Here is a 10,516-nt window from a genome sequence, read left to right as displayed (position 1 = left end):
GTATTTTCAGATGAAAACTGTACTGATGAAACGAAAATTGTACACGAAAACGTTTGAACCTTCATAAAATTTTGGATGATAGCTGTGTACTATCGCTTCGAAAGCAGTATTTTATGAACGATATTCTGATCGTGCGTATGGGGCTTTACCTATGTGCTTGCAGTCTGCTATTGAACATATGCATATACATGCGCAGCTCAGTGTTGCAAACTGTTAGTATTTTTACTGGCAGACAGGAGAAAAGTACCCATTTTGTACTGACCGTAAATGCCAGTGACCGGAAAAGGTTGGCAGTAAAAAATATGGCTGTTACGATCGGCTCGGGACTGTGCATGCGTAGTTCCAGTTTGGAGCCGGCCAAGACCATCAGAGTGCCTGTTACAGTGTATTTGGGTGTTGCAGGTGGGGGGGCCAAACCAGCAGAGGTGGTGCCTGAGTATGTTGTGAGATGTCATGGTGCAAGGGAGGCAGGCAGAGATGCCGGAACCTCATGTGTGGGTCTCTGGGAAGGGAGCAAGGCAAGCAGGGAGCCGGACTGTCAGTGCTGATTGGACGGGAGTGGACTAAAGGGACCACCTGGTGTGGAGAGATACTGTCACTGTGACTCATAAGGGGACGTACCATGTCGGCGAGGTGTCATCATCATCTGTGCTGCTGCACACTGCTGTCAGTATCACTGTGAGAGTAAATTTCATGTGTGTGTGCCCATTCTAATTTCTTGCCCTCCTGAGCTACTTACTTACTATATTGCAAATAAAATAAGAAAAAAAAATGTTTTGCCTTAATATCTACCTTAAATCACATTGCTAACTGCATAGTTTGTAGCCCAATTACTGAAATTTCCCCTTAAAACTGTAATTTTGTAACTTTTGGAAATGCCAGTAAAAAAACTTGGCTAGGCCAGTAAATTTTGAGTGTCATGTCAGTACATTTCTGATAGGTTTGCAACACTGGCACACTGCTGCTGAACCAGAATGACCATCTCCTGTGTGCACGTCATTTCCTGCTAGGTGATCAATCAAGAGGCTAAAAATCTGGAACCTAAAAATAGCCCAGCAGGGGCAGAGAGGACAGGGGCCAGTGAGGGATGTATTTGTCACATCACTGGAAGATGGACATAAGTATCCTGCAGAGTTTAGTTTTGCTTTAAAGAAATAGGACAGAAATATAGTGTAGCAATGACCTCCTAAGGAGCCGTTGGATTTATTGGGCCATGCTAACCTTGCTATTGGTAATCTGGCCTACAGCTGCCATGCAGGACCCCTTCATCAGGCATGTGACCATGCCTGATGAAGGGGTCCTACGTGGCTCTGAAACATTGCAATCTGCTGTAATGATGTGATCGCTGAATAAATCTTTGGACTCGCACTGGAGATCCTTGGTGTGCTGGTGACATTCTCTTGCTCTGATTAGTCACGATTCCAGCCGATGGTCGCTTCAGCACCCATTTCTATAGGAACATTTGCGTTGGGACTAGTGTGTTGGAATCTTTGACATCAATAGGACTCCTCTGGGACCACCCAGAATTCAATACAGTTGCAGCATGTCCTGCAGTTGAACTGCATTTGACCTGCTTAAGCTGCTACTGCATTCCTATAGACTTGCACGTGGAGCAAAGCAGTTTTGAAGCACACAAATCTCGTTGACACAGGCCATGTAATAAACATAAATTAATTTGATTTTAAAACAAATTGCAGGCTGAAAAAAAAATGCATAAACGTAAACATTGTTTAGAGGAGCATGGCTGAAAGCCGGTAGTGTTATCAGGCATTCATTTTCAAAGTGTGAGCAAGATTACGCTAAGATGATGGCAATCAAGGCCATCTTGGGTCACAGATCCAGTTTAAAGGCTCAGTTATGTGCTCGGTCATTGCTTTTCAAGTTCTAGCACTGGTGGGTTTGGGGAGCTGTCCAGATAGAAGTGAAGCAGAAAAGCCACCTTTTAGTTTGGGTGATTTGATTTCATCGTGTTGATCAAGTATGCACTCATCAAGAGTGCCGACTATGTCTGCCATTTGAATGATGTATGAATGAAGGACTGGCAGATGAATGAAAAGGTCAGTCTCCTCCATTCAATAATCATTTTTCATTCATAGATGCTATAGTACTGCTTCCACTGGCGGCCGCTCCATTAGGGGTGCCTCCCCCCTAATCTATGCACCCGGCCCCTAATCCACACGCAGGGCGCTGGGCGCATGGATTTCTACGTTTTGTTTTGTTTTTTAAGCAAGTGATTAGAGCCTGAGGCTCTAATTGGCTTCAAAAAAAGGGTAGGCCCGAGCCCACCCACTTGTGTGACAATAGCGAATTAATATTCACTATTGTCTTCCTGCTTCTCCTCCTGGCCAATCAGGAAGTGGGTCTTAAGACCCAATCGGCTGAAAGGAGAAGCGACCGTATTGGCCGGGAGCAGGAGGGGGAGGTGCCGAGGAGGAGAAGCTGCCCGCGGCCTGGACGGGGTAAGTGCAGGGCTGATGGATGGACAGCCGGTCGGATGATCGACCGAGCGATGGGGGGGGCTTTGACAGACTGAACAATTGACTGATCGAGCAAAGGTGGGGGGTGTGGTTTGACCAACTGATGGAATGAAAAGTGGGGGGGGGGGGGGTCGCAAGTGCTTTGTTTGCCACCCCTCCCAAAAATTAGAGCACCAGCCGCCACTGACTGCTTCTAAGAATGAAGGAGGTTGGTGAAAAGATCGGGCAGTCAGAACCCTTGACAAAGGCATATGACTGGTCCCTCAGCTCTGTTCACCCCTGCCATACCAGAAGATTTTGCTGGCAGGGCTGGGGGTGGAGGGGATTGGAGGAAGAATATTTCAACTGAAGCAGTAGCCAGCAGCACAAAGGACACTTCACATTGTTGGTAAATCATGTCCCTTGTGCTGTCTTTTTTCCTAAAATGATGCTTTAATGCACAAAAAATGGATGGGTTTAACCCAAAATTGCTTTTTTTCCCATCATGCTTTTATTTTATTTTGGCTTTTCAAAAATAACACATTGAATAATTTAAAAGGTGAGATATACGTTTTCTCACAGTGCAACACTTTTGGTTGTTAAATACAACTTTCTTTACAGAGATCCATAGACTAGACCAAAAAAGAGGGACAGCTGAGGAGGAAAGAGGGAATAAGGGATCTGGTTCCAGAAAAGAGACAGTCCCTCTAAATAAGGGACAGTTGGGAGCTATGCTTTTAATCCACTACCTTTGCATTCAGAGAACAATTAAAATGGATCCGGTGTCTTATACCCATACATTTTCTGTGCCACCCTCCAATGTATTGGTGTTTTCACATTGAAGAAAAGAGAAAGGTAGCTGAGAAAATCCCTCCTCCACTCCTAAAGACTCCTTGAATGTATAACATCATTTGCCTAGGCCTGGAAACCAGGAAGTCACTGAAGAAATGTAAAAAAAAAAAAAAAAAAAAGTTGAAAACAAGTAAAGATATACTTTTCTATGGATTTACTAATGCTAGCAGCATAAGGATCAAACATAGTTACTATTGATTGAGAGAGTGAAGTTCCACTTTAAGTAACATGCTTTGAATGTTTAGGTCTTTTGAAGGTTGCGCAGAGCTTGGTAGAAATACAAATGAATTCATATAGAACTGTTTGATGCTACAGATTTATCTTGGCTGCTTTTTATCAGTAGGCAGAAATCCCAAGGGGTGGTCAAATGAAGGGCATGGGATCAATTGGTTGATGATTTATTTGGCTAATCATTGTTTATTTTTGGTTGGCGTTCAGCTTTAAATTCATCAGCTGGCCAAGGTCTACAAAGGAATTGTAAGAGGACCAGCTGGAACTCAAAATCCACCGGTTTGACATGCTTGGTATAAACACTTTATGTAGCATATGACCCATTGCTATCATTTGACTAAGTTTAAAGTGGATGTAATCCCTCTCCTATATCCAGTGAATGGCCTTAGATGATACACAGGGATGAAACAAATCTCTACATAAGTTGTCCATGTATATCTGCTTTCTTCAGCTTTCTACACTCTTTATAAAGTGAATTTCTTGTTAGAAATGTTTCTTCCCGCTCCACCACTGGGTGTGAAGTCTTGGCATACACTGTGTGAGAGCTGATTGGAGGAAAGATACACCCCCCTCCCCCCTCCAAATAGGAATCCAGAGGAATGAAGAAACATGCAGAGCTGTACTGTGAATAGACAAGCTCTCTGCTTATCTATCTCTAAGTTCCCTCCCTGACACAAATTTCCAGCTGCTTTTATCTCCAGTGTCGGAGAGCTTGTCAGAAGTTATCATGCTGATAACATAGGAACGGAGCAGCAGAAAGCTTTGGAGAGAGATAAACACTACAGATATATGTGCCCAGGTCAGATTTAATGAATTAGGTCTACATCCACTTTAAATCGCCTGGGCTTTTTCTCATCAGCTTTCCACTTCTGCGGTGACCTGTTAGTTTTAGTCTTAAATATTTGCTATAAACAGGGGCTGTGCTGCTGTATAGTACAGGCATGATTTTGCTGCGTTGGGGCCCATTCAGATTGAATGGGCTGCTGTTATACAGCATACCACAACAACACACAGTAAAGCATGTTGCAGTACAAATTCTGCCACAGCACAGTATAGTATGAATGGGTCCTAGCACCAATTAGCTAAACATTGTATGACAAACATTTTGGATTACTAATATGAATTAAAGAAAAAGTGCCTAGACAGGTACTACTATTTTTTGTAATTTTATTGCCTTTAGCTCCCGTTCACATCGGCGCAAATTCTCATGCCAAATCGCAGCCTATTAGCTGCAACGGCACAGTCCCAATCAGTGCGACACTGACGCACCGATTTCCAAAAGTAGTTCCTGCACTACTTTTGGTGATTTCACGGAATGATTTCATTTGACATCTGTGTATGAACCCACACAGATGGCTTTCAAATCGCCCCCAAACTCGCACTGAAATGCGGGGCTGTACACGATTTCAAACCCGCCTTCAGTGTGAACGTACCCTCCAAGTTTTATTATATTTTTGAATAAAATTGGTTTTTGGACTTTTAAGGCTCCTTTCACACTGAGGCAGTTTTCAGGCATTTTAGCACTAGAAATAGCGCCTGTAAAGCGCCTGAAAACTGCTTCCCATGCCGCCCGAATATGAAAGCCTGAATGCTTTCACACTAGGGCCAACACTGTATCCTGGCCCAGGCCGACAAGGCCCAGGCCTAGGGCAGCACCGTAAGTCCCCGCCGGCTTGCGCTACACTGTTAGTGTAGCGCCAGTCTTATGGGGCAGACTGGGCTGAAAGGGAAATCAGTCTAGCGCCCCCATAAAGCGGCCGAACTGCTTCCGGTATGTGGGCAGCTGGCATTCCGCAACTGTGGGGGGGAGGGGCTCCGCTTCTAATTTTGACTGTCCTATCATCCTGGAGCACAAGCCTTCCTCACTGTGCTATATGTTCTCTGCTGCACCATTGGCATTGTTATATCTTCTTAGTACTCTCCATAAAATTATCAGAAATGTGTGCTTAAAGTAGAACTATAGGCAACATTTTTTTTTTTCATTTTGGATAGAATAAGGGAGGGTTATAGCCCCTGTCAGTTTATTTTTTAACATCCCTGTCCCATTGCAGAGATTTCCCTTCACTTCTTGCCCCATAGCCAGACAGGAAGTGAGAGGAAACCTATGCAAATTAAGGGAATCCATTGCCCCCCCCCCAGGACCTCATAACTAGTGTCCCCACTTGAAAATTTCAGGGCAGGTCTTAAACAGCAAGGGGTGTGGCCTTGACAGGAAGGGGTGGGTCATATTTAAATTAGGTGGTGCATGAGTTTAGTCAGGCCTAGGGCAGCACAAAACCAAAATACACTACTGACTAGGGTGGTTCACTTGCAGGACATTAGAAAAAGTCCTGCAAGCAGCATCTTTGGGGCGGTTTGGGAATGCTGTATACAGCACTGCCAAAACGCCCTGCCCATTGAAATGAATAGGTTGCCTGAAAAGTGCTTCGGAAGCGCCGCAACAGGGGCAGTTCTAACCCCTTCTTCGGCCGCTAGCGGGGGGGGTTAAAAGCGCCATGCTAGCGGCTGAAAAGCTCCACTAAAACGAGCGGCGCTTTAGCACTACCACAGCCGCGGCCCCAGTGTGAAAGTAGCCTTATACTCTCGATAGTGGTATTCACTTCATCCAGATGTTAAAAGCATGGGGGAGTGGTTTCCTTCTTGGCCAGTGCATGCTCCATATATACTGTGTTCCATCTCAGTCAGACTCCGCGCTTCCTGGTTCCACTGAGGACGTTATTTTCAATCAAACGCGTTGGGCGGGGCATGTTATCTGATGTCATCACACTCTGCGAATTTGCGCTGTACAGCAAATCTCATGGCGGTGGAGAATTGGCTATGGATTGCAGTTCACATGGTGTGCTGACTTATTAATTTTGCTTGGACTGGTTTTCTTTTATAAGAGGACACAGTGGATTGTGGGACTTTATGTTGCTCGTATACTTATATTTATGTTGCAACAGTGCATGTTTATTTGTGAACTATAGTCACATTTAAAGTGATAGCATCATATCAATACAAATTGCATTTTTGGTATATTTCATTAAAAGGGACAGCGCTACACATACATGTTTAAATTCATATAGACAAAAAAAACAACAACATTAAGACCCAACAACTACACAGCAAACATGTCAAGCAAACACAAAAATGGATCTTTGACTATTGAAAGATCGGAAGACCAGGAACCCAAGTACTACCACTGTAACATCACTGCAGTAAAAAACGGGAAGGGCACATCAGTTGGACTTTCCACAACACCGGCAAACATTAGTTTTAACATTTTAATGTGCTGGAAACTTTTGTCCGAAAATATTAACATAGCTTTAGAATAACAAAGAAACTCTTGGCAAGAACTCTATATAATCTTGGTAAACAAACTATTAAGTGTGGAGACAAATCCAAGCAAAATATACCAGATCTACAGAGATAAGTCAGACTGCGCATATATTCCAATACTCAATCGTTACACACAGGACAAAGTCAAAGTATATGTTGGCCAAAACACTAACTGAAGTAATTATAAGACAAATTGATGTACCTGGGCAGGTCAATACACAGAGCAGTAGAAATGTTCCTCAGTATACGGCTTAGTTCCTAAGTATTCACATACCTTGCAGCCCACTAGCTGTAACAGACTACTAAATACCATTTCATGGAATGGGTAATCGGCTGATTGATCAGAGAGGGAGTAACTCATTTGCAGTTTGCTATCCAGATGCAAAGTTAGAATCAAAATACTAACAATAACTCTGCCCCCAGCTACATCACTAACCTAGTCTCAAAAGACCAACCTAATCGCCCTCTTTGTTCCTCCCAAGATATCCTGCTCTCTAGCTCCCTCAACACCTCCTCCCATGCTCTCCTCCAGGACTTCCCCCGAGCCTCTCCCATCCTCTGGAATTCCCTACCCCAATCTGTCAGATTATCTCCAAATCAATCCACTTTTAGGCGATCCCTGAAAACTTTTCTCTTCAGAGAAGCCTATCCTGCTGCCACCTAACAACTGTACTTTCACTGTCTTCATCAGCTCATCCCCCACAGTTTTTTACCCTTTTGTATAACTTGACCCTCCCTCCTAGATTGTAAGCTCTGACGAGTAGGGCCCTCTGATTCCTCCTGTATTGAATTGTATTGTACTGTCTGCCCTAACAGATGGGACTTGTACATACAATCACCGGCCACTTTATTAGGTACACCTTGCTAGTACTGGTTTGGACCCCTTTTTGCCTTCAGAACTGCCTTAATTCTTTGTGGCATAGATTCAACAAGGTGATGGAAACATTCCTTAGAGATTTTGGTCGATACTGACATGATCGTATCACGCAGTTGCTGCAGATTTGTCGGCTGCACATCCATGATGCGAATCTCCCGTTCCACCACATCCCAAAGGTGCTCTATTGGATGAGATCTGGTGACTGTGGAGGCCATTGGAGTCCAGTGAACTCATTGTTATGTTCAAGAAACCAGTGGTGAGATGACTTGAGCTTTGTGACATGGTGCATTATCCTGCTGGAAGGAGCCATCAGAAGACGGGTACTCTATAGTCATAAAGGGATGGACACGGTCAACAATACTCAGGTAGGCTGTGGCGTTCAAACAATGCTCAATTGGTACTAAGGGGCCCAAAGTGTGCCAAGAAAATATCCCCCACACCATTACACCACCATCCTGAACCGTTGATACAAGACAGGATGGATCCATGCTTTCATGTTGTTGATGGCAAATTCTGACCCTGTCATCTGAATGTCACAGCTGAAATCAAGACTCATTAGATCAGGCAACGTTTTTCCAATCTTCTATTGTCCAATTTTAGTGAGCCTTTGCAAATTGTAGCCTCAGTTTCCTGTTCTTAGCTGACAGGAGTGGCACCTGGTGTGGTCTTCTGCTGCTGTAGCCCATCTGCTTCATAATTCAAGTTGTTGTGCGTTCACAGATGATATTCTGCATACCTTGGTCGTAACGAGTGGTTATTTGAATTTCTGTTGCCTTTCTATCATCTCAAACCAGTCTACTCATTCTCTTCTGACATCAACAAAGCATTTTCCTCCACACAACTGCTGTTTACTGGATATTCCTTATTTTTCAGACTATTCTCTATAAACTCGAGAGATGGTTGTGTGTGAAAATCCCAGTAGATCAGCAGTTTTTGAAATACTTAGACCAGCCTGTCTGGCACCAGCAACCATGCCACATTCAAATTCACTTAATTCCCCTTTCTTCCCCATTCTGATGCCCGATTTGAACTTCAGCAAGTCGGCTTCACCACATCTAGATGCCTAAATGCATTGAGTTGCTGCTATGTGATTGGCTGATTAGCAATTTGTTTTACCAAGCAATAGAACAGGTGTACCTAATGAAGTGGTCAGTGGGTGTAGCTCCCAACTGTCCCTGATTTTAAAATGTCTGTCCCTGATTTTAAAGGACTGTGCCTGATTTTCAAAAAAAATAAAATAGGGTCCTTCTTTCCTCCTCATTAGTCTCTAATTTTGGTCTCATCTACATAATTGTGTATAAAAGGCACAATTTGTCTTTCAAAAAGTGTTCCCAGTCATCCAATTTCTAAATTGCTGCATTTGTACCTTTCAAAAGCCAGTATAAAGGATTAGTATTGTTAAAAAAAAAAAAAAAAAAAAAAAAAAAAAAAGCACCACAAAGAAAAAAAAGAACAAATCTTATGTTTAATTGTTTAATTCTCCTTTAAGGGGGCGTGGCAGGGGTGTATGTCCTATGCCTATATACTTTTGCTCATAGGTGTCCCTTGTTCCCATCTAAAAAAGTTGGGAGGTATGCTTGTAGTTTATTCACAGATCTCTCTGAATGAATACCATGACTTTGTGGACAGAGAAGGGGCCCCATTTGGACCATGTTACACCCTCAACACAGATGTAATAAGTAGCACTGAAAAAACAAAAAAATTCCTATCAAATACTTACAGTAATTTTCCTTTCCTGATGGACTTCATGGAAGCATACGTTTGGGTAGCCCTGCCCTCACTCCTACCCCATAGGATCCCCCTTCCATACATTTTCAGGCTGAGCCAGGGGCCGCGTTCCATAACTAGCTTACTCATGACACTGGGGGGGGGGGGCGCGATATCCATGACAGGATACATTTGGGAACTAACTAGCCAAAAAAACAAGGGTGGGATGTCAAAAAAAGTAAGGTTTCAATCATATGCTATTTAGGTTTAGAGGAGTTTCGTTATATAATATTATCCAACATTGTGATCTACAGTGCGTGTGCTTGGTTATGCTGTTTATATGCATTGGGCTATGGTGTGGTTTGGGCTGGTTGTTTCCGACCGTTCTTGTCCAGTCCTGGGAGCTGCAATGGGCTCCTGGGGCCCTCCTCTTCCCCCTTCTCTTTCGGGTGATGCGGGGGTCTGGGCGTATGTGCAGTTGCGCATCGATGCCACACGCGGGGTCACCACCAGTGATGACGGCGCGCCAACGCTGTTGATTTGATTCTGGCGTCCTCCACGAGGTAGCTGGCGCCAAATGGAGAGTAGCCTATGCCACTTAGTAGAGGTCGACCGATATGGGTTTTTCTCTGGCCGATGCCGATATTTAGAGATCGCAGTGGCCGATGGCCGATATAAGATGCCGATTTTTTGGGGCCGATATATTAGGCCGATTTTTTTTTTCTTTTTTTTTTTCCCTTCATCTCATATAATCTAACAGTTAGACCCCTTTCACACTGGGGCGTTTTTCAGGCGCTTTTGGCCTAAAAATAGCGCCTGTAAAGTGCCTGTAAAACGGCTCTCCTGCAGTCTCAGTGTGAAAGCTCGAGTGCTTTCACACTGAGGCGATGCGCTGGCAGGATGTTTAAAAAAGTCCTGCAAGCGGCATCTTTGGAGCGGTGTATACCGCTCCTCCACCACTCCTGCCCATTGAAATGAATGCGCACCGCTGCCGAATCGCCTGCAAAGCGTTTCGGCAGCAGCGCTTCAGGGGCGCATTTAACCCCTTCCTCAGCTGCTAGCTGGGTTATAAGCA

Source organism: Aquarana catesbeiana, linkage group LG03 (assembly GCF_042186555.1).
Source record: "Aquarana catesbeiana isolate 2022-GZ linkage group LG03, ASM4218655v1, whole genome shotgun sequence".
Taxonomy (NCBI): Eukaryota; Metazoa; Chordata; class Amphibia; order Anura; family Ranidae; genus Aquarana; species Aquarana catesbeiana.
This window is presented reverse-complemented; position numbering follows the sequence as displayed.